Source organism: Diaphorina citri, unplaced genomic scaffold (assembly GCF_000475195.1).
Source record: "Diaphorina citri unplaced genomic scaffold, Diaci psyllid genome assembly version 1.1 scaffold60, whole genome shotgun sequence".
Taxonomy (NCBI): domain Eukaryota; kingdom Metazoa; phylum Arthropoda; class Insecta; order Hemiptera; family Psyllidae; genus Diaphorina; species Diaphorina citri.
The window spans coordinates 163060-189217 of NW_007377497.1; the positions used below are offsets into that span (position 1 = coordinate 163060).

The following is a 26158-nucleotide window of genomic DNA, read 5'->3' on the forward strand; positions in this document are numbered from 1 at the left end:
TAAGCCCAGTCAAAAAATTGTAAAGAATTCCATTATTTAAAAAAGTTAAAAAAGAAAGAAAAAAAAAACTGATAAAAAAGACCATTCCGAGAGTCCATAGGAATTCAAAGGGCTACAAAATCCCATATTATTATACCTCTCTCCCCTTCATTTTTCTGGACTTAGCAAAAAAATCCCTTTTCTTTTTTTCCCCTCTCCCTCCCATCCGAAGCATTCTCTATTTCTGTCTCCCTCGCATGTTTTTATGCTTGTTTTCTACCTTAACGTTTTCATACTTGAAGAATTTAAGGCGAATTTATGGCGAGAGAGAGAGAGTTGGAGACGAATAATTATTAATGAGTAGTAGAGAGAAAAAGAGACAGAGAGTTAAATTGAAGAAATTAATAGAAGTAAAGACAAGAGAGAGAGAGAAAGACCTCTTTATTAGTAAAATAGGTACACTTTGGGTATACGCAAATGAGTAGGTAAGCCCAGGCAAAAAATTGTAAAGAATTCCATTATTTAAAAAAGTTTAAAAAAAAAACTGATAAAAGGACAATTCCGAGAGTCCATAGGAATTCAAAGGGCTACAAAATCCCATATTATTATACCTCTCTTCCCCCTTCATTTTCTGGACTTAGCAAAAAAATCCCTTTTCTTTTTTCCCCCTCTCTCTCCCATCCGAAGCATTCTCTATTTCTGTCTCCCTCGCATGTTTTTATGCTTGTTTTCTACCTTAACGTTTTCATACTTGAAGAATTTTCTCCATTTCATCCCTCCAACTCTTCCTTTCTCCCACTCTTCTTCCCTCCAATTGACCTTTATTATTTTAGTTGTGTAGTTTTTTCTCCTCTATCTTTCTCCCCCTTTCTCTCCTCCTCTCTTTCTCTTTTCTTCCTCGCTTTTTTTCATTCACGTTTTCCAGAAAGTTGTGCTTTGGTAAAACTCGTATTCCATGTAGAAAGTTGGATAGACTTAAAAGTCTCGTTCCATGATAGTAGAAAGACTTGTGTGAGTTGAAATTATCCAAATGATTAGTTCCTTTCTGATCCATCTTTCTTTTATAGACCAAACAAAGGTAGGTACTTTCGGCGTGATAGAGCATTTTGCGATCACGGTGATTTTGTCACATCCACTAATATAGGAATGTTTTGATGTGCTCATTTCGCCCTCTTCTTAAATTCTTGCCATGTACTTTCAGCGAGGGACTGAAAAGGTCTTTTAATGGTATATTATTTAATCAAAAGTTTTAGTTAAAATTGGCAAAAAAAAAAAAAAAAATGTACCTACCTAGTACCTAGGTATTCACATCTTGATAAACTCTGAATTTCTGAAACTTTGCTAACACAAATAAATGAAATTTGCTGATTAGATTTTGGGTCCAAATTAGCCTCTGATGACCTCATTCTGTCCTTCCTTTGAGCATTGAGTGAGATAATTTACCGAACTGTCTAATACATTTGAGAGAAATGAAAGATAAATTTACTATGAGTCATTTTAGACCAATATGTACCTACCTACTCGTTTACGAAATAGCTTCAGGACAAGTATACAACTGCTGAGTAGATGAAAACGAAGGGAGAAGATCAACACAATACGAAATTATTCAAGACACAAAGTAGGCATTAGATTCGATCATGTTCTTTCCCCTTTCTCCCTCTTCCAAAACGTTCAAGGGGGGGGGGAAGTAGAAAATTCCCTCACATATTGTCCAAATTAGGCTTGTTTCCCCTCCTCTCCTTTATTCTCTCTCCCTTGCGTATCCTTTATTTTACCCTTCACTTTTCCTCTTCTTCTCCCCTCACACCGTGCAATTTAAATACCTAACAAGTAGTTTCACCCCTCCACAAATAAATGTCCCGTCCCTTTTCTACTTGGCCCCTATCCCCCCCCCCTTTCATTTTAATACCTCCACCTCCTCCTGATCTCTAACAAGAAACATTCCCTCCAAATTCTCCCTCCTTTTACCCCCCCTTCCTTCCTTTCTTCCCCTCCCCTAAGCTCCTGAGGCTCTCTTCGGATCATCTATCTCTTTTCTCCTCTTCTGCCTGTCTTTCTATGTCATTCCTTTCTTCTAACCTCTCGCTCTCCTTATCTTCCCTCCTTCCATCTCTCTCTCTCTCTCTCTCTCTCTCTCTCTCTCTCTTTCTCACCACTGTCCCTTCCAAATTCCATTCTTCCCTGTCTTTCTATCTCTCTCTCTCTCTCTCTCTCTCTCTCATCCCCTATCCTTCGCCCCCACCTTCTCTGGGAGAGATCCCTACTCTATCTCTCCCTCTCTCCTCTCCTACCATCTATTCCTACCCCCACCCTTCCTGAAAGTCCCTGCCTCTCCCCCCGATTTCTCTATTTATCCCCCTCCCCTACTCTTCCTCCCCTTCTAAGCTCTCTCTCTCTCTCTTTTTTCTCATCTTCATCGCTGTCATTTTTTTCCTCCTTAATTCTCAGGACTTTGTTCTAAAGCGACTTCCTTTCATAATGCTTCCTCTATTTTGCTGTGAAAATATTAGCTTGAACTTGAAAATCGGTTACATACTTTCCATTTTCACGGGGGTTGGAGATTTGACTATTGGGGATTTGAATAATGGGAGATTCTTTATATCTTTATTCACCATAAAATTAAAAAATCGATAAACAGGTATGTTTTTGAATCGTCTCTTGGAGAAAACTCAAGGATCTTCGAATCTTCATCGAAAATTCCTCTATCTCTTCCCCCCCCCTCTCTCTCTCTCTCTCTCTCTCTCTCTCTCTCATTGAAAAATAAACAAGAACAATCATAGTAAACATGACATGGGAAATCATAAAATGACAACGAGGGAGAAAGAGAGAGCAAAAGATAAATAAAATATAAAGGAAATAGAAAGAAGAAGGAGAGGGAAGGATGGTAAATTTTAGGAGAGCAAAGTACATATAAATATAAGAGAAATGGAGAGAGTGAGAGTGAGAGTGAGAGAGAGAGGAGGGGAGAGACAAAAGATATGGCGAGTAAGAACAAAAGGCTATATGAGAGGAAGAGAGAGAGAGAGAGAGGAAAGAAAATTTTCGGGGAAATCTTTCGTTAAATTAGAGAGAGAAAGAAGGAAGGGTGAGAGAGAGAGAGGGCAGCGCAACAGATGTGTAAACACGCCCGTGGATATGAGAAAGACCCCGAACTTCTTGTTCTCTCTCTCTCTCCCTCTCATTCTCTCTCTCTCCCTCTCATTCTCTCTCTCTCTCTCATTCTCTCACTCACTAGCTTGATCTCTCTCTCATACTCTCTTACACTCTCTCTCTCTCTCTCGTTCTCCCTTGAGAGTTAGAAGTACCTACAACCTTTTCTTATGTGAAACTGTATTGGAGAGTGTTCAGTTCTTATGTGGCACCAATTATAAAGGATCGAACGAGTGTTGAAGAGGGAGAGAGAGAGAGAGGGAGAGGGACGGAGATGAAAAGTAGAAGAGAGAGAGAGATGAAGAATGAAAAGAAATGAAGCGTAGAAGGAGGAGAAGAAGAGGAAGAAGGACAGAAGAGAAGAGAGTGAGAAAGATATAAAGAGTGTGGGCGTTTGAAAGGAGAATGGTAGAGAGAAAGGAGGAGAGAATGAGAGAGAAAGTGAGGAAGAGGGAGAAAGAGAGACGAATAGGTAGAGAGGAGAGAGTGAAACAGAGAGGGAAGGAGGAAATGAAGGAGAAGGACAAATAAAGAGAGAGAGAGAGAGAGAGAGAGGGAGGAAGAAAGAAAGGGAAAGGGAGAGAGAGATAGTTGAAAACTGTTGATGTGATGTGTGTCTTCTAGTGCTTTGTAACAGCTTGGGTCATACAGGGGGCCCCACAAAACTTAATATTACTTATATACAGGGTGGATTTCACCCCATATCTTCTGTCAATCCAAAATCATTTTGAAGATTGAAGAATAAAATTATAACCAATATGAACTTATGAAGAACCAATACATAAATCTTCGAAAAGCTAATAACGGTAAAAAAAAAGGCTATATTTGGAAGAGATAGATCAGTAAATACCTATAATCTCTTTCTTTCAAAGCGTAGATTTGTAATAATCCAAGCAAAAAGGTCATTGACAAAAGAGGAATAATTTCGTCAGAATTGGGACACCCAAATTCGAACTCCACAAACACCTTATACCCCATAGACATAGAACTTTTTAAACACCATGTACTCCCATATATTCATTTTGTATGAAGTAGCTATTCTCCTAATATAATGGAAATTACTGTCAAACAATGCGGCGGAATGGAAAGAAGATGATAATACATCGCCGCCATTATTAAGACAAGAAGCTAACAGGAGAAAGAGGAGGGCGAAGGAGAAGTGAGGATAGGGAAGATTTGAAGATGAAAGAAAGGATGGGATAAGGAAGATGGAGAAGAAGAGATGGTTAAGAAGATTTGAAAAGAGAGAATAGTGTGAGAAAGATTTGATAAAATCTAAAATAGAGTGAAGAAAGATAAATAGAAAATAGAAGAAGAATTAAAGAAAAATAAAGGAAGGAGAAATGCACAAAATTTATGCAAATAGGAGAGGATGAGATAATCGGAAAAGAAATTGGGTAGGAGTGTGTTCGAGGAGATGCAATTTGGAGAAGTAGAAAAATAGAAATTTAGAAAATAGAAAGGTGTCTTGAGCTAATAACTCCGAAAACGTCCTCCACAATAATATTGACCAATTATAAAAATTATACCTGATGACAGCGAGGAAAACACGCAGGGAAAAAATAATAAAAGAAATGATAAGCAATAAAAAAGTGAAATCAAAAAAAGACGTAGAAAAATGGATTATTATGTTAGAAAGGGGAAGGGAGAGGGGAAGAGAGAAAGGAGGGAGTGGGAATAAAGAAAAATAAAGACATAAAAGAGCTCATAAAACAATATGTCCACGACAATAAAAAAACAAGAACACAAATCTTTTATACCAAAACATCGGACGAAGGAGGAAAAGAAGAGGAGAAAGAAGGTGGGAAAAGGAAGAAGGAGAAACACATGAAGGAAAAGAAGAAACACAAGAAAAAGAACAATAAAAATCAAGAAACAAGGAAAGAGAAGGGCGGAAAAAAACTGAAGAGATAGAGAAAGAGGGAGGAAGAGGGAAAAAGAAAACATTCAACAGTCATGCACATACTGTGACACAGCATGGAGAGAGACAGAGAGAGAGAGAGAGTGGAGAGGAAGAGTAAGAGTAAGGAGAAGGATGGAGGAAAAACAAATAAAAATAATTTTCTTAAAAAAAGAAACGAAAAGGGCACGAGAAGAAATATTGCAATAAAAATACTTAAAATTTTAGGAGAGCAAAGTACATATAAATATAAGAGAAATGGAAAGAGTGAGAGAGAGAGGAGGGGAGAGACAAAAGATATGGCGAGTAAGAACAAAAAGGCCATATGAGAGGAAGAGAGAGAGAGAGAGGAAAAAGAGAGAGGAAAGAAAATTTTCGGGGAAAACTTTCGTTAAATTAGAGAGAGAAAGAAGGAAGGGTGAGAGAGAGAGAGGGCAGCGCAACAGATGTGTAAACACGCCCGTGGATATGAGAAAGACCCCGAACTTCTTGTTCTCTCTCTCTCACTCACTAGCTTGATCTCTCTCTCTCTCATACTCTCTTACACTCACTCTCTCTCTCTCTCCCTCTCTCTCTCTCTCTCGTTCTCCCTTGAGAGTTAGAAGTACCTAAAACCTTTTCTTATGTGAAACTGTATTGGAGAGTGTGCAGTTCTTATGTGGCACCAATTATAAAGGATCGAACGAGTGTGAAGAGGGAGAGAGATGAAAAGTAGAATAGAGAGAGAGAGAGGGAGAGGGACGGAGATGAAAAGTAGAAGAGAGAGAGAGAGAGAGAGAAGAAGAATGATAGAGAGAGAGAGATTGTTGAAAACTGTTGATGTGATGTGTGTCTTCTAGTGCTTTGTAACAGCTTGTGTCATACAGGGGGCCTCACAAAACTCAATATTGCTGATAAACAGGGTGGATTTTCCCCCATAGAAAATCCCAATTTATTTTGAAAACTAGAAAATAATATTAATAGATAATGAACTTATGAAGAACCAATACATAAATCTTCAGAACTCTAATGTTGGATTTCACCAATATTTCTTTAGTCATTAGAACTCCTGTTAAGCTAACAGCTATTAGTTAACTTCCATTTCATTTTTATTGGCTTAACAGGGCTGTTAAGCTAACGGGCTGTTCGAGGCTGGAAAGAAGGCTTTCTTCTTTTATCTACCTACATACATACTCGTATAATCTCTTTCTTTCAAAGCGTGTATTTGTAATAATCCAAGCAAAAAGGTCATTGACAAAAGAGGAATAATTTCGTCAGAATTGGGACACCCAAATTCGAACTCCACAAACACCTTATACCCCATAGACATAGAACTTTTCAAACACCATGTACTCCCATATATTCATTTTGTATGAAGTAGCTATTCTCCTATTATAATGGAAATTACTGTCAAACAATGCGGCGGAATGGAAAGAAGATGGGAATACATCGCCGCCATTATTAAGACAAGAAGCTAACAGGAGAAAGAGGAGGGCGAAGGAGAAGTGAGGATAGGGAAGATTTGAAGATGAAAGAAAGGATGGGATAAGGAACATAAAAGAAAGGATGAGATAAGGAAGATGAAAGAAAGGATGGGATAAGGAAGATGAAAGAAAGGATGGGATAAGGAAGATGAAAGAAAGGATGGGATAAGGAAGATAAAAGAAAGGATGGGATAAGGAAGATGAAAAAAAGGATGGGATAAGGAAGATGAAAGAAAAGATGGGATAAGGAAGATGGAAGAAAGGATGGGATAAGGAAGATAAAAGAAAGGATGGGATAAGGAAGATAAAAGAAAGGATGGGATAAGAAAGATAAAAGAAAGGATGGGATAAGGAAGATGGAAGAAAGGATGGGATAAGGAAGATAAAAGAAAGGATGGGATAAGAAAGATAAAAGAAAGGATGGGATAAGAAAGATAAAAGAAAGGATGGGATAAGGAAGATAAAAGAAAGGATGGGATATGGAGGAGAAGAGATGGTTAAAAAGATTTGAAAAGAGAGAATCACTAGTGTGAGAAAGATTTGATAAAATCTAAAGTAGAGTGAAGAAAGATAAATAGAAGAAGAATTAAAGAAAAATAAAGGAAGGAGAAATGCACAAAATTTATGCAAATAGGAGAGGATGAGATAATCGGAAAAGAAATTGGTTAGGAGTGTGTTGGAGGAGATGCAATTTGGAGAAGTAGTTGCAATTTGGAGAAGGTGTCTTGAGCTAATAACTCCGAAAACGTCCTCAACAATAATATTAACCAATTATAAAAATCATACCTGATGACAGCGAGGAAAACACGCAGGGAAAAAATAATAAAAGAAATGATAAGCAATAAAAAAGTGAAATCAAAAAAAGACGTAGAGAAGTGGATTAATATGTTAGAAAGAGGGGGAGGAGGTGAAGAGGGACAGGACGGAGTGGGAATAAAGAAAAATAAAGACATAAAAGAGCTCATAAAACAATATGTCCACGACAATAAAAAAACAAGAACACAAATCTTTTATACCAAAACATCGGACGAAGGAGGAAAAGAAGAGAAGGACGGTGGGAAAAGGAAGAAGAAGAAACACATGAAGGAAAAGAAGAAATACACAAGAAAAAGAACAATAAAAACCAAGAAACAAGGAATGAGAAGAGCGGAAAAAATGAAAAGATAGAGGAAGAGGGAGGAAGAAGGAAAAAGAAAACATTCAACAGTCATGCACATACTGTGACACAGCATGGAGAGAGAGAGAGAAGATACACAAGAAAAAGAACAATAAAAACCAGAAACAGGAAAGAGGAAGGCGGAAAGAAACTGAAGATAGAGAAGAGAGGAGGAAGAGGGAAAAAGAAAACATTCAACGTCAATGCACATACTGTGAACACAGCATGGAGAGAGACAGAGAGAGGGAGAGCGGAGAAGTGGAGAGAGATAGAGAGTGAAGAGAAGAAGATGGGAGGAAAAACAAATAAAAATAATTTTCTTAAAAAAAGAACCGGAAAAGGGCACGAGAAGAAATATTGCAATAAAAATACTGAACTCCCATCCTATACAGAGAAATGGAAAAATCATTTAGATAGAGATGTAACGAAGAAATTGCTCAAGTAGAGATACGAAAGGATGGGAGAGAGAGAGAAGGAGAGAGAGAACTGGGAGGTGAAAGAAAGAAACCAAGAAAGAGATAAAATGATTATGGAAAGACAAATATAAAAATTAAAACGAAAACATGAAGAAATCGTAAACCCGGCTAGAGAAAGCAGAGCATTCGAGAAAGAAATTAGGAGGAAAGAGAGAAGAGAGGACATGGAGAGGCCCTGAAAATAGTTGATGGAGGCCGAATTTAATGGCGAGAGAGAGAGAGTTGGAGACGAATAATTATTAATTGATAGTAGAGAGAAAAAGTTGACAGAAAAGAGATGTTTAAATTGAAGAAACAATAGAAGTAAGACGAGAGAAGGAGAAAGAGAGACAGAAAGAGGAAGACGTAGGAGTGAAAAAGAGAAAAGAAAGAGAGAGAGAGAGAGAGAGAGGAAAAAAGGTAGACTTTGGGTATACGCAAATGAGTAAGCCCAGTCAAAAAATTGTAAAGAATTCCATTATTTAAAAAAGTTAAAAAAGAAAGAAAAAAAAAACTGATAAAAAAGACCATTCCGAGAGTCCATAGGAATTCAAAGGGCTACAAAATCCCATATTATTATACCTCTCTCTCCCCTTCATTTTTCTGGACTTAGCAAAAAAATCCCTTTTCTTTTTTTCCCCTCTCCCTCCCATCCGAAGCATTCTCTATTTCTGTCTCCCTCGCATGTTTTTATGCTTGTTTTCTACCTTAACGTTTTCATACTTGAAGAATTTTCTCCATTTCATCCCTCCAACTCTTCCTTTCTCCCACTCTTCTTCCCTCCAATTGACCTTTATTATTTTAGTTGTGTAGTTTTTTCTCCTCTATCTTTCTCCCCTTTCTCTCCTCCTTCTTTTTCTCTTTTCTTCCTCGCTTTTTTTCATTCACGTTTTCCAGAAAGTTGTGCTTGGGTAAAACTCGTATCCCATGTAGAAAGTTGGATAGACTTAAAAGTCTCGTTCCATGATAGTAGTAAGACTTGTGTGAGTTGAAATTATCCAAATGATTAGTTCCTTTCTGATCCATCTTTCTTTTATAGACCAAACAAAGGTACTTTCAGCGTGATAAAGCATTTTGCGATCACGGTGATTTTGGCACATCCACCAATATTTGAATATTTTGATGTGTTCATTTCGCCCTCTTCTTAAACTTAAATTGAACGACCGAATTCTCACTAAGGTACTTTCAGAGGAAGGCTCTTTTGTTGGTGTACTACTCTACAATTTTGGCTTTAGGTCGATGAAATTGGACATTTGTAACAAATTCACCACACAACGAGCAAATTTCCATGCTGATTTCTTGATGAGATTCGGAGTTCCAATTAGCCTCATTCTGTCCTTCCTTTGAGCATTGGGTGAGATAATTTACTGAACTGTCTAATACATTTGAGAGAAATGAAAGATAAATTTACTATGAGTCATTTTAGACAAATATGTACCTACCTACCTACTCGTTTACGAAATAGCTTCAGGACAAGAACAACTGCTGAGTAGATGAAAACGAAGGGAAAAGATCAGTGGCGTAGCGTGGTCTAAATTCAAGTGTAGGGCGTTGTAGGGCTCATGCACAGGTCTACCAAGTCCCATCACAGTACATGCCATTAATATTTATGGGCATTAGAGTGAACTTTTGAGTTGTATGGCCGCCATACACGCCATACATACACGCTACGCCACTGGAAAAGATCAACACAATACGAAATTATTCAAGACACAAAGTAGGCATTACATTCGATCATGTTCTTTCCCCTTTCTCCCTCTTCGAAAACGTTCAAGAGGGGGGGAAAGTAGAAAATTCCCTCACATATTGTCCAAATTAGGCTTGTTTCCCCTCCTCTCCTTCTTTCTTCCCTCTCCCTTGCGTATCCTTTATTTTACCCTCCACTTTTCCCCTCACACCGTGCAATTTAAATACCTAACAAGTAGTTTCACCCCTCCTCAAATAAATGTCCCGTCCCTTTTCTACTTGGCCCCCTATCCCCCCCCCCCCCCTTTTCATTTTAATACCTCCACCTCCTCCTGATCTCTAACAAGAAACATTCCCTCCAAATTCTCCCTCCTTTTACCCCCCCTCCTTCCTTTCTTCCCTCCATCAGTTATCTTCCCCTCCCCTAAGTTCCTGAGGCTCCTCGGATCATCTATCTCTTTTCTCCTCTTCTGCCTGTCTTTCTATGTCATTCCTCTGTCCTATCCCCTCTCATTCTTCCTCCTTTGCCTCTTTTTCTCTTTCTTCTCCTACCACCATCCCCAATGGAGGTTATTTCATTCCATCCTCTTTCTCTCCCTATCTTCCCTCTTTCCGTCTTTTTCTAACCACTGCCCCTTCCCATTTCAATCTGCCCCGTCCCTCTCTCTCTCTCTCTCTCTCTCTCTCTCTCTTTCTCACCACTGTCCCTTCCAAATTCCATTCTTCCCTGTCTTTCTATCTCTCTCTCTCTCTCTCTCTCTCTCTCATCCCCTATCCTTCGCCCCCACCTTCTCTGGGAGAGATCCCTACTCTATCTCTCCCTCTCTCCTCTCCTACCATCTATTCCTACCCCCACCCTTCCTGAAAGTCCCTGCCTCTCCCCCCGATTTCTCTATTTATCCCCCTCCCCTACTCTTCCTCCCCTTCTAAGTCCCTGCAGGACATAGTGTTTGTTCAGGCCTTGGGGATTTCCATGGGGATTCATCAAGAAAGAGGGACTCCAGGACAACAATACTATTCCTCATCTCATTTGAAACCTCTGAAACTTGCCAGCCTGTACTGGAGAAAAACTGCTTTTTTTCGCAATTTGATCATATTTTTTAACCCCCTTCGATTTCGTCCACCTTACTTTGAGAGAGTTAAGTAGATTTTTTTTACTGATAAATCAGTCATCTTGTTGTTAGCAGGTATAATAAAATTAACAATCTATGTAGACATAAAATAATATGTAGGATACTGTCTGACATATTACTAAATTATTAGAAAAAAAGGTAAATAATCCTTACAATTAAAAGGACTCCACAATATGTCCATCCATGTACAAACCACGATTTCTCCAAATATCATTTCGAAATAAAGGCCCCTTCAATCTGGAAATACAACTGGAATCCAACCGTTACCAAAAACTGTGACGGAACCAATGACATTAGTTACTTCAAAAAGCATGCCATTTGGAACCAGGAAACATTAACGCATTAACAGTGACGGCGGGGAAGTACGTAATTATTGTGAAATCCCCGCTTGAAGAACCAGAGGAGGGGAATTCAAAGGATTTTCCTCCCACATCCTCTGTAAATTGATCAGTTCAAGAAGGGGAGGTACAGATAATGACGGATAGGGAGGAGAGAAAAAAAATGAAAAATTACTTGTTGAAAGTTTTCACAAAAGTTTTTCATATAAAAATTAAATGAAAAAAGAAAGCGGGGTGCCCTCGAAATCGACGGAAGCGCGGCCTTTTTATTAAAGAAGAAAACTTTGACAGGGAATTAATGATTGGATCCTTGAAGAACCAGAGGAGGGGAATTCAAAGGATTTTCCTCCCACATCCTCTGTAAATTGATCAGTTCAAGGAGGGGAGGTACAGATAATGACGGATAGGGAGGAGAGAAAAAAATGAAAAATTACTTGTTGAAAGTTTTCACAAAAGTTTTTCATATAAAAATTAAATGAAAAAGAAAGCGGGGTGCCCTCGAAATCGACGGAAGCGCGGCCTTTTTATTAAAGAAGAAAACTTTGACAGGGAATTAATGATCGGATTTTTTTCTTTTTTTTACAATAACATATCAGACCCTGCCAAGAGTATGATACATGGAGAGAAATGGGTAAGGAACTGGGGCAAAAGAAATTCATAGTGCGGAAAAGACATTTCGAATGACTTAAAATACTTAAATGGTCCAAACCGACAAATTATTGTGATTTTTTTGCTGAAAATCTTCGGAATTTGGAAGGTAAATCATCTCTTTAAAAAACACGTCTACCAAGTTGAGCCTCAGTGAGGAAAATACCTAACATTCCAACACATAAATTCAAAAACGTAAAAACTTGTCAGATTCTCACCTAGCTCGGTGTTTGGATTTTTTTCTTTTTTTTACAATAACATATCAGACCCTGCCAAGAGTAATGCTACATGGAGAGAAATGGGTAAGGAACTGGGGCAAAAGAAATTCATTCATAGTGCGGAACATACATTTCGAATGACTTAAAATACTTAAATGGTCCAAACCGACAAATTGTTGTGATTTTTATGCTGAAAATCTTCAGAATTTGGAAGGTAAATCATCTTTTTAAAAAACACGTCTACCAAGAATTATTGAGCCTCAGTGAGGAAAATACCTAACATTCCAACACATAAATTCAAAAACGTAAAAACTTGTCAGATTCTCACCTAGCTCGGTGTTGTTTAACTTCAACGACCTTTAAAATTGGACTACCTGTATGATAAACTATAGATCTAGGTACCAATAATTTGGTTGGAACTCCTGTTAAGTACATATTCCGTTTCTACGAAATTACGAATTGTGCCTTTTACGACTTGTATCACTTTTCTCCTCGGCCTTTGAATAACGTTAGGTGAAATAAATGACACAGTACAAATCCGATAGCGAGCTAGGTCGCTTTTTAATCAAACCTTTTCTTTTTTTTAGTGTTGTTTAACTTCAACGACCTTTAAATTTGGACTACCTGTATGATAAACTTTAGATCTAGGTAGGTACCAATAATTTTATTTGGTTGGAACTCCTGATAGGTACATATTCCGTTTCTACGAAATTACGAATTGTGCCTTTTACGACTTGTATCACTTTTCTCCTCGGTCTTTGAATAACGTTAGGTGAAATAAATGACACAGTACAAATCCGATAGCGAGCTAGGTCGCTTTTTAATCAAACCTTTTCTTTTTTTTCAACAATTTTAATCAAAGAAGTATTTATTACCTTCTCTACAAAGGCTTGAAAGTGGGATTTTTTCAAATGAAAAATGTACTTTTCTGTCTGCTTCTTTTTTTCCTTTTCCTCCATTTCTCTCCGTTTTCTCCTTTTCAATTACATTTTTTATGTATGGAGCAAATTTATATTTTACACAGGCAATGATTTTAGATTTAATATGGAAAAGGTCTTCCTTTTCCTCCATTTCTCTCCATTTTCTCCTTTTCAATTACATTTTTTATGTATGGAGCAAATTTATATTTTACACAGGCAATGATTTTAGATTTAATATGGAAAAGGTCGGGCGAGAGAAAGCTGTAAATTGTAAGCTTTGTGAAATTCTAACATTCATACGGTAAGTAATAACGGGTACCTTCCTCCCTTAATGAATATTAGAAATGTTGTCAACATTGAATGGGAGAAAAATATACTTTTAATCAGGAGGCGAATAATTTGTATTTTTTCTCATTACTATTCGAATATAACTGTGAACTCTCTATTCAAATATGTAAGTGTGAACATTACTATTTAAAGAACCGTGAACTTAAAATAACAGCTATTGTGGTGGAGATGACAAAACTACCATTCAAAGAAATACACTCTTTTGGTGGAGATTCCGAAATTACAATTCAAATCATATTGAACTTGCCAGGAAAAAGCGACGTTAGAGTCGAAACCCCTCTTGTGTTGCTATGTTTCTCGTGACCTTTTCACTGACTGCGGACGGATTGGGGTGGTCTTGACTTTTGACAGGTTTTTTTTCGCAAACAGGTTTCTTTCCAATTTGTGCTCTCTGAATTTTCGGCCTTCAATATGTAGTGGAGATCCATAGCCGCTGCACTGGTCGCTTCAAATCAGCTTCTTTTTTATATTTTTCCCCCTTTAAGGAGCTTCATTTCACTACTAAAAATAATTATGTATCTATTCTAAAACTGTTGAGCTTGGCATTGCTATTTTACTGTACAGTAAACAAACTCGTCTTCTAGGATTGTTAGAAAAAGTAGAGGAAATGCGATACCAAGTTTTCCAACGGCGCGGCGATTGATAAAAAAAGGGTATTACAGGAACTTAGGAAGTAGCAAAAGGGACCCTAACTACATGCAACATTTACCCTAAGTCCCTAAACCAATATAAGAGAGTCACCCTTCCCCCACCCTACCCTTAATTTTGTACCAAAGCCAGCCAGGAGAGAGGGGTAAATCTCCTAATGAGCCATTTCAGCCATTTGAAGGTCAATTTAATATTATTGTCAGCATTTTTCTTTTTTCTGAAAGTTCAGAGCTCATTCTCTGATGAGCTTTTTGCAATTAAAATGAGCATGTAGGAGGGAAATGTCATGTTATGCTGTATTATTGCAGTTGGCTTTATTGTCTGATACAATAATGAGTGCTTTCGCTGTTGGAAAGCTTTTTAGGTGGATTCTAAAATGCTCTGAAGCAGGTAATGAATGGTCCATGCAATTGAATACTTATTCCTAAATGTTCTTGAAAATGCAAAACTGAAGAAATACAATAAATTATTATAAATGGCAGAGATTGCCTTGGGCAATGATTTCGTCCTTTGTTTGTAATATTTCTTGTACTAAACAACTAAACTTGTGTACATTGAATGATAATCAAGAATGAGTCTTAATAAATAAATGAAAATTTAGATGCATCAATAGATCAGACAGAAGTCACAGACCAAACCAACAGATCAAACTCCATCAATACTCAATCGTCTGCTCATAAAATTGATATACAAACACTAAACAGCGGGGTCGACATAAAAAATGGCATATAAAAGAGTTCGCCTACCGTACAGACACATAGATGGAATGGAAAAATTGTCGTAAACCGGCAAGCAAGTTTATTGTCAGTAAAAATATTAACTTCTGGCCTGTGTTGTATCTTTGGTGTCGAGGAAAAGTTATGTCAAATTAAATGACACTGTACCTACATATTTGTGTTTGTGTCTTCTACATTCATACATAGGACTGTGATCGATCGAAGATTTCTGATTTTGGCACCAGATGGAATGGAAAAATTGTCGTAAACTGGAGAGCAAGTTTATTGTCAGTAAAAATATTAACTCCTGGCCTGTGTTGTATCTTTGGTGTCGAGGAAAAAGTTATGTCAAATCAAATGACACTGTACCTACATATTTGTGTTTGTGTCTTCTACATTCATACATAGGACTGTGATCGATCGAAGATTTCTGATTTTGGCACATCCACTAAAATGGGGAATATTTTGATGTACGAGGGAATCTGTTGATGGCTCTTTGGGTAATTAAGTAGATATTATAACATAAATAGGCATTTAAAATTTCTCAACCCTAGCTATATGTAGTTTTTCTTTTTGAGGACATGGATTTACTGGTCTTACCAAATAAAGGACAAAGTCATGACGACTTTGTGACTAAGGAACCAATCGCAAAAGTGGATCAATGAATGATACATACCTGAAACAAACAAAAAACAAGCAAGTTAGATACATACTCTGTTGATATGACTACCATAATTCCTGTACTGGAGAAAAACTGCTTTTTTTCGCAATTTGATCATATTTTTTAACCCCCTTCAATTTCGTCCACCTTACTTTGAGAGAGTTAAGTAGATTTTTTTTACTGATAAATCAGTCATCTTGTTGTTAGCAGGTATAATAAATTAACAATCTATGTAGACATAAATATGTAGGATACTGTCTGACATATTACTAAATTATTAGAAAAAAAGGTAAATAATCCTTACAATTAAAAGGACTCCACAATATGTCCATCCATGTACAAATTACGATTTCTCCAAATATCATTTCGAAATAAAGGCCTCTTCAATCTGGAAATACAACTGGAGCCCAACCGTTACCAAAAACCGTGACGGAATCATCAACATTAGTTACTTCAAAAAGCATGCCATTTGGAACCAGGAAACATTAACGCATTAACAGTGACGGCGGGGAAGTACGTAATTATTGTGAAACTATGCTCCTGGACAAAATTAGCGCACACCTTAAACTTTTCAGGTTTACTTGACCCCTGGTGACCGAGGGTTAATATTGGTATGTTTACAAGTTTTATGAATAATGCACATTACTTGCAGTCTCCGGATGGACGTGAGCGCGTGTGGAGAAGGCTTTAGTGTTTAGTGTTTCAAATACAGGCAACAACAAAATATTTGGAAATTTTCAAGGTGTGCGCTAATTTTGTCCAGGAGTATATATATGTATAATGGTGGAGATGACAAAACTACAATTCACATAAAGCTTGATGAGTGAGGCCGGGAACAGCCAGCAGCATGCAATTCCCCATTTGGTCACCCATCCGGATACAAATCAGGCACAACGTTGCTTAAGTGATCTGGTGCATTCGTGCTATCGCCCTTAGCTATCTATTTAGATCAAAAGTATCCAGACTAATGGAGTCGCCATACTGCATTACCTCATTAAACAAGATTAAAATTTAATTTCGCAAACGGGTATAATATTGATAAAATACTTCAATTTAAAATCCACCTCGTACATTACGCTGGTGGAGAGAATGGCCGTATTAAAACAATGAAACAGTATCGAGTGAAAAGTACTGCATTAATAGGATGAACTAAAATACCCCTTGCCAAATATACAGGGTAGGAAAGGCGAAAACCTTACAATATTTATATCTTTGAGAACTCTGTTCGAATGGGTGTTTGTTTGCTAGCAAATGATGCAGCAATCCAAGTTGCAGAATACTGGAAGAGGAATATTTGACACAGTCATCGGTCAATGGGGACACGAAGAGTAAAAAGTATTGTAAGTGCGTGTTTGTTTATACGAGGTCAAATCTTAAGATTATGTACTTCTATTTACTTTCCTTGTCCTATATATTATAGACCTGCAAATCCCAATACTATGTACATATACTTGTAGGTAAATATAAGACCTCTCTGATTACTGAAAATGTTGAACCAAGGACTATCTACAGGTCAACCATAATGTAATTATTATACTTAATTCAATGTTACCAAAAAAGCTACCAAGTAGGTACCAATCCAAAAGTGATTGTTAAGAAATATAAATTAATAAGGACCTACTTAGGTACTCCTTATCTATTCAGCTTGTTTCTTCAATAGCTTTCACCCTGCTTTACCTAATCTATTTATTATCTCTTGAATCCTCTTGAAAACCGAATAGGATAATGGAGATGATTGAAAGAAAAAAAAAATAGAAAAACAAACAAAAACAAAAGTTCAGAAAAACAAGAAGTAGAAGGAAGGAGGAGGAGAAGAACAAGAAGAAGAAGGATAAGGGGGAGAGGAAGACGAAGATGAAGAGGAAAATATTGAAATAAGAGAATGGGAAAAGGGAGAAGAAGGGAAAAAATATTGAAATAAGAGGGAAGGGGAAGACCATGGGAAATAAATGAAAACTTTTTCCCTCCGCTCCATTGTTAATCAGTAGAAAATTTATATTTTCCATAAAAAATTGAAGAATAAGAAAAACTTTTTCGCTATCAATATAATGCGAATATCTGCTTATATTTCTGCAACCAGTTGCGGATGTTGTTTTTATAGCGAAATGAAAAGCATTGTTAATAACAGGATATAAGTACTGACAGATCTATTGGTTATTGGTAGGGTTGACAATAAGGAGAAAGATAAGACAAGGAGGACTTTGCAGAAAGAAGAGAAGAATATGGAAGAAGGGAGTAAAATTAGGTATCTACTTCCCATAGGTATTTGGTTTTTTGGGCTGAATTCAGAGATAGAGAGAGAGAGAGAAATTTGAGAAAAAGGGAAAAAATATCACCAGACTAAACTACCTACTGACTCGTACTGCTCCAGATAATCCAGAAATGAGGGAAAATAATTTCACCGACTAGAAAGAAAAGAAAGCAGAGAGGAAAAGAGAGAGAAATGAGCTAGGGGGAAAAAAGAGGTTAAAAAGAGGAAGAACGGAAGAGGAGAGAAGAAGAAGAAGAAGGAAGAGGGTAAAAGGAAGCAGAGAGGTAAAGAGAGAGAAATGAGCTAAGGGAAAAAGAGGTTACAAAGAGGGAGAGAGGAAGCACATAGGAGAAGAAGGAAGAGAGGGAGGAGTGTGATGTGTATGGAACGAGAAAATGATGATGAAGCACAAGCAAAGGTGCAAGACGAATGGGAAGAAGGAGAGGAAGAGAGGGAAGAAATGAAGGTAGAATGAGGAAATCCCAATTTGAAAAATATCAAGCGAACTTGTTGCTTGAGTTAATTCTTCCATTTCTCTCTTGTTTATTTCTCCCTTCCTCTTCCTCTCTCTCTCTCCCTTCTGTTTTTACCAATCTTGAATTCTTCCTGTTCTCTCTATATTTCTTCTCTATATTTCTGCCTTTCTTTTCTGTTCTAATATCTCATTATCTTTCTCCTTTCTGATGCAAAGCAACAGTAGATTTACAGTCTGGTCTAGGATGATGCTGCAATTCAGGAGGAAAAAAATGATGGAGAAGGGCATTGAAGAGCTTCTACTGAGCTCACCATTGAAACCAAGGGTTATCAACTCTTGTGTGACATGTACCCCTAAAAAAAAAAAAAAAAAAAAAAAAAAAAAAAAAAAAAAAAAAAAAAAAAAAAAAGCTAAAACCAACTAGTTATTAGAGATCATTGGAGTGACTTGAACGGCAGATGTGAATATAGTCCTATTGAAATTACCTATCTGCTTTTAGCTCAACCATCAGATTAGAAAACAAAACAAATACCTACAAACTACAAACCAAGAATAATTCTACGACTTTGCACCGCTTTATCCTCACAACCTCTAGCATGTTCGTTATCTAAACTGGGGCGGGGACCGGCACGTCTCGTCGGCCACGTGCTAATGCTGACCTCACAAACTATGTAAATCTTACATAGTGTGTGTGCTCACCAGGTAGTCCTGACAGGCGGACCTATTCAGGGTAACTGTAACTGCAGCAGTTATAGATTTAGCAGTCAAGGTCTTATCGTCCCGAAAGCGAAGAAGGAAGACAGGACAGGAGAAACATGACGATAAGATCTTTTAATAACCGAGGACAAAACGTGGAAAACTCTTCGCTAGAAGTAATTAAATCATGTTATACTGAATGATGATGCCGTCGTCAGCTTTTCATGCTGTTATTTTACTGGTGTTAAAAGCACGCATGTTGCACTGAAGAGTCCAACACAGAACGTATAGGTAGCACATTACCATTATTTTTGCATCTCGCCTCTCCCGTGCTTCGGGTTCTTGAGTGGCATTTAAATTGTAAGTCCCTGCAGGACATAGTGTTTGTTCAGGCCTAGGATTTCCATGGGGATTCATCAAGAAAGAGGGACTCCAGGACAACAATAGTATTCCTCATCTCATTTGAAACCTCTGAAACTTGCCAGGAAAAAGCGACATTAGAGTCGAAACCCCTCTTGTGTTGCTATGTTTCTCGTGACCTTTTCACTGACCGCGGACGGATTGGGGTGGTCTTGACTTTTGACAGGTTTTTTTCGCAAACAGGTTTCTTTCCAATTTGTGCTTTCTGAATTTTCGGCCTTCAATATGTAGTGGAGATCCATAGCCGCTGCACTGGTCGCTTCAAATCAGCTTCTTTTTTTATATTTTTCCCCCTTTAAGGAGCTTCAATTCACTACTAAAAATAATTATGTATCTCTTCTAAAACTGTTGAGCTTGGCATTGCTATTTTACTGTACATTAAACAAACTCGTCTTCTAGGATTGTTAGAAAAAGTAGGGGAAATGCAATACCAAGTTTTCCAACGGCGCGGCGATTGATAAAAAACTTAATGGCCGACAAAGGGTATTACAGGAACTTAGGAAGTAGCAAAAGGGACCCTAACTACATGCAACATTTACCCTAAGTCCCTAAACCAATATAAGAGAGTCACCCTTCCCCCACCCTACCCTTAATTTTGTACCAAAGCCAGCCAGGAGAGAGGGGTAAATCTCCTAATGAGCCATTTCAGCCATTTGAATGTCAATTTAATATTATTGTCAGCATTTTTTTTTTCTGAAAGTTCAGAGCTCATTTTCTGATGAGCTTTTTTGCAATTAAAATGAGCATGTAGGAGGGAAATGTCATGTTATGCTGTATTATTGCAGTTGGCTTTATTGTCTGGTGCAAAAATGAGTGCTTTCGCTGTTGGAAAGCTTTTTAGGTGGATTCTAATGCTCTGAAGCAGGTAATGAATGGTCCAAGCAATTGAATACTTATTCCTAAATGTTCTTGAAAATGCAAAACTGAAGAAATACAATTAGGTATTATAAATGGCAGAGATTGCCTTAGGCAATAATTTCGTCCTTTGTTTGTAAAATTTCTTGTACTAAACAACTAAATTTGTGTACATTGAATGATAATCAAGAATGAGTCTTAATAAATAAATAAATGAAAATTTAGATGCATCAATAGATCAGACAGAAGTCACAGACCAAACCAACAGATCAAACTCCATCTATACTCAATCGTCTGCTCATAAAATTGATATACAAACACTAAACAGCGGGGTCGACATAAAAAATGGCATATAAAAGAGTTCGCCTACTATTAGAAAAAAATGTTATCAGTCATTTCAACATTGAATGGGAGAAAAATATACTTTTAATCAGGAGGCGAATAATTTGTACTTTTTCTCATTACTTTTCGAATATAACTGTGAACTCTCTATTCAAATAAGTGTGAACATTACTATTTAAATAACCGTGAACTTAAAATAACTAACATTCAAATAGGTAACTGAGCTATTGTGGTGGAGATGACAAAACTACCATTCAAAGAAATACACTCTTTTGGTGGAGATTCCGAAATTACAATTCAAATCATATTGAACTATGTATAATGGTGGAGATGACAAAACTACCATTCAAAGAAATACACTCTTTTAGTGGAGATTCCGAAATTACAATTCAAATCATATTGAACTACCTATATACCTAAAAATAATAGTGGAGATGACAAAACTACAATTCAAATAAAGCTTGATGAGTGAGGCCGGGAACAGCCAGCAATTCCCCGTTTGGTCACCCATCCGGATACAAATTAGGCACAACGTTGCTTAAGTGATCTGGTGCATTCGTGCTATCGCCCTTAGCTATCTATGTAGATCCAGACTAATGGAGTCGCCATACTGAATTACCTCATTAAACAAGATTAAAATTTAATTTCGCAAACGGGTATAATATTGATAAAATACTTCAATTTAAAATCCACCTCATACATATTAAAATTTCTTAACCCTAGCTATATGTGTAGTTTTTCTTTTTGAGGACATGGATTTACTGGTCTTACCAAATAAAGGACAAAGTCATGACGACTGTTTGACTAAGGAACCAATTGCAAAAGTGGATCAATGAATGATACATACCTGAAACAAACAAAAAACAAGCAAGTTAGATACATACTCTGTTGATATGACTACCATAAGAAAGGAACTTTTCACTCCTGACAAAGGGACTTTTCAGTAATGACTAGTGACAAACGGACCTTTATTCGGGCTGGACAAACAAGGCTTTATTCTATTCCCTAATAGCTATTATAGTAGGATGGTAGGTAGGTGTTATTCGCCGGTACACATAAATAGGTACCTATATCGCTGGTACACACTTCACACTTTCCTACTCTCTTCACTGAAGCAGCATTTGTTTTTACGGCGTCCTCAGGTGTCAGCACTCAGCATACTTCACTTGCTGATTCCAAGCACAGTAGGATGGTAGGTAGGTGTTATTCGCTGGTACACATAAATAGGTACCTATATCGCTGGTACACACTTCCCTACTCTCTTCACTGAAGCAGCATTTGTTTTTACGGCGTCCTCAGGTGTCAGCACTCAGCATACTTCACTTGCTGATTCCAAGCACACTGGACTCTTCAGTCTAGTATAGTATCGAAAATACCTATATTTATGTAAATCTTAGCACTCACTATCAGGTAGACCTGACAGGTGTGTCTGAACAGGTCTACCTGATAGTGTGTGTGCTCATCAGGTAGTCCTGACAGGCGGACCTATTCAGGATAACTGTAACTGCAGCAGTTATGGTTTTAGCAGCCAAGGTCTTATCGTCCCGAAAGCGAAGAAAGAAGGACAGGACAGGAGAAACATGACGATGAGATCTTCTAATAACCGAGGACAAAACGTGGAAAACTCTTCGCTAGAAAAAATAATGACATCATGTTGCACTGAAAGATGATGATGTCAGCTTTTCGTGCTGTTATTTTACTGGTGATAAAAGCACGCATGTTGCACTGAAGAGGCCAACACAGAACGTATAGGTAGCACATTACCATTATTTTTGCATCTCGCCTCTCCCGTGCTTCGGGTTCTTGAGTGGCATTTAAATTGCCATAAATTTTCTAAGTGGAATTTTATTGCAATTTAAAGTTTGCTTTCCCGGAGCTTTCCGCCTTGTCATCCTTGCCATTTTCTGAGATGCCATCGTCGAATGGCGTGTATGAAAGGTTTATAGGGTGTGAAATGTCGAACCGCGTTGGAATAATTAAAAAAATGACGTAAACTATGCAGTGTGAAGGCTGCAATGTGTGTAGGCTGCACTCGGCTGCAGAGTTATTTAGACTGAAGGTCATTGCGACCAAATATAACCTTCATACATAAATTCAGGCACACGGCAGTGCGCCAGGCCAAGTTTCAGTTTACCTAATCTACGAGAATGCCCGATTTTTAGTCAGCCAAAGGCCGAGTCCAAAATCCTTGTAGGTCCAATGAGTTCAGTGAAAGTACTTTCAAAGGAATCTCAAATATTTTACAGAGGAAGTATAACCTCCATACATAAATTCAGGCACACGGCAGTGTGCCAGGCCAAGTTTCAGTTTACCTAATCTACGAGAATGCCCGATTTTCAGTCAGCCAAAGGCCGAGTCCAAAATCCTTGTAGGTCCAATGAGTTCAGTGAAAGTACTTTCAAAGGAATCTCAAATATTTTACAGAGACTATTACAGAGATGGGATCATTGGAGTGATTTGAACAGCAGATGTGAATATAGTCCTATTGAAATTATCTGCTTTTAGCTTAACCATCAGATTAGAAAACAAAACAAATACCTACAAACCAAGAATAATTCTACGACTTTGCACCGCTTTGTCCTCACAACCTCTAGCATGTTCGTTATCTAAACTGGGGCGGGGACCGGCACGTCTCGTCGGCCACGTGCTAATGCTGACCTCACAAAAACACCTCACCAAACAATAAAGCCCCAACAAGGAAGCCAATTCGAATTTAAAAATTTTACAAAAAAATTCGCAAACGATCAACTTTTCTCTATAAATTTTTTCTCCAATTCTTTCCCTTTTGTTAACTTCTCCTTTTTATTCCTGGAGAGAAGAAAGTTTGCGAAGTTTTAATTTGCTCGCAATGTTTCAAAGTTTTATCTTATTATTATCATTATTATGAGCTACACAAAAAGGATAAACTTTTTTTTCCTGTACTGGATAAAACAATGAAACAGTATCGAGTGAAAAGTACTGCATTAATAGGATGAACTAAAATACCCCTTGCCAAATATACAGGGTAGGAAAGGCGAAAAACTTACAATATTTATATCTTTGAGAACTCTGTTCGTATGGGTGTTTGTTTGCTAGCAAATGATGCAGCGATCCAAGTTGCAGAACACTAGAAGAGGAATATCTGACACAGTCATCGGTCAATGGGGACACGAAGAGTAAAAAGTATTGTGTGTGTTTGTTTGTACGAGGTCAAATCTTACAATTATATACTTCTATTTACTTTCCTTGTCCTATATTTTATAGACCTGCAAATCCCAATACTATGTACATATACTTGTAGGTAAATATAAGACCTCTCTGATTACTGAAAATGTTGAACCAAGGAGCTTTTACTCCTAGGCTTCTCAGCCCTAGTTTGATCAGGATAAACAAGGTTTACTGCCCTCTAGAAAAGGCAAATTTAATAAAATACTAGCGTTATTTATGACTAGGATTCACTTAATTTTAACATACCCAACTTAAGTTTCGTCTATATCATAGACGAAATGTTGTGTTTTTTGTTATCCTAAACAATTGGATAATAAGTTATAGGAGATAGGATGTCTAACATAAGTTTGTGACATGGAACCACCCCGTATTCAAGTAAAACCGCATTCAGCAGTGTTGCTTCATTGAGGATTAAAAGTTCGCCCGTAAAATAGTCGGGGGGGATTATAGCGTGCTTTGGCACTTAATAAAATACTACGGTTAATTATGACTAGGATTCACTTAATTTTAACATACCCAACTTAAGTTTCGTCTATATCATAGACGAAATGTTGTGTTCTTTGTTATCCTAAACAATTAGATAATAAGTTATAGGAGATAGGATGTCTAACATAAATTTGTGACACGGAACCACCCCGTATTCGAGTAAAACCGCATTCAGCAGTGTTGCTTCATTGAGGATTAAAAGTTCGCCCGTAAAATAGTCGGGGGGGATTATAGCGTGCTTTGGCAAATCGATCCTCTTTGAAACCTATCCACGTTTGTATCAATGTTACTTCGGGTTGTCGTAAGTGACTCGAACTTACGCCTGTAACACACGTTAGATAATGACGTAACCGTGTGAAAATCAAGGCGTAAGGCGTAGGTAAATGGGAATTTTAAGGCGCAAATGGGAATTTTGACCAACACATTAATGGTTCTTGGTTTTACTAATTTTAATTAAAAAGAACTCTTTGAAAACTTCAAAAGATATGGTTTTTAAAACAGGCAATACCTAAAACGAGTAGATTTTTCTATGAATGGATTGACAGAAAGGACAAAATCTCTCTCTACATGTGAGTGGAAATTTGCAATAAAGGATAAATTTGATCCACAATTTTACATGTTTTTCCGAACGAATGCCCTCGAACACCCCATCCCCGATACACAAACACCCTGTTTCACGTTAAACTGCGATCCTAAGATATCCTGTAAGAAGGAAAAAGGAGAAACTCGAGTAAAGTATGAAATATTGAACTGACGCTTCTAGCTCCTACTCTCCTGGTCCTGCCAATGCCAGGGCAAAGCTGGGATAGAGAAGTAGAGAACCATTTTTCAAACCCCTCTCTATATGTATTAGAAAATTTATTTTACTTTTCAAAAATATATAGCACACCATTTTCTTCCATTTAAAACGATTTTCTTCATTCTTGTTCGTCGTCACCTGCGATTTTCCCCTTCATCGTCTCCTTCTTCTACTTCGTCTTCTTCTTCTTCTCCTTCTCCTTCTTCTTCCTACTTCTTTGTCTTCTTTTACTTCTTCTCTTCCTACTTCGTTGTCTTCTTTTACTTCTCCTTTGACTCCTTCTTTTAGTTCTTCTTCTTTCCTGTCTTCTTCTTCATTCGAAATGTGTAAAAAAGTTGTTGCAATTTATGACGGAATAATGGAGTTACGTCTGACCTTAGCAGAGAAAAGAGAGGAAAAAGAAAAAAAATGGTGTGTATGAGAAAGGAACGAAAAGGGAAAAGGTATGAAAAATTACGTTTAGAAGCAATAAAAAAGGGACTGAAAAAAAAGGTGCTACTGATACCTTATAATGTGTAGCAGGTATACCCTTCCCTTGATCCCTCCGTAATGGAGGTCCCTGCAATATTTCAGCATTATCGGGAGAGGAGGTCACCTCACTGGACGTTCAAGGAAAATGGGGATTGGTGACAAAATGTGACGTCATTATCAGGAATAGAGATGTGAACCGTAGCCGAACCATAAAATCTAGGCATTTGGTGAAATACAAGGCTAGAGCTCTGTCCGGCTGTCCCTCGATAATTGCCTATCATCAATCTTCAATCTACAATTCTACACCTAATGTCTCTACAAATCTGCACTCTACAATGTTAGCTTCTCAACTGTCCTTATGAGGCTGAACTGCACCTTGAAATTCAAACAGCTGAAGAAATCTCTACCCTGCTGCTGATTGAAACCGGACCTACGAACTAGGCCCGTGATGACTAAACAGATGCTATGTAGCAAAGAGTATTAGGATGTTACTAAAATTTAGATTTAACGTTTTGGCGAAACCACTAAGGGGCAAAAAAGACTACCAAGAGGATATTTTAGGACCACATTTTAGAAAAAGCATCCCACTACCCAAAGTTAAGTTCTATTTACACGACTTCATAAAACTGAATTCAAGACCTACGTACATTAGACAAAAACATTTACCTATCGCAGGTTTTTAGGATATTTCAACATCCCTTCCTTCTATTTCTTTTTCGTTTTTCCAGCTCAATATT

At 37.5% G+C, this 26158-nt stretch overlaps 1 protein-coding gene across 1 annotated transcript in view; it reads right to left on the reverse strand.

Moving 5' to 3' along the window:
• LOC103518383 (zinc finger protein SNAI3-like) overlaps positions 1 to 26158 on the reverse strand; it is a 59781-nt gene that overhangs the window by 25564 nt on the left and 8059 nt on the right. The window lies entirely within an intron of this gene.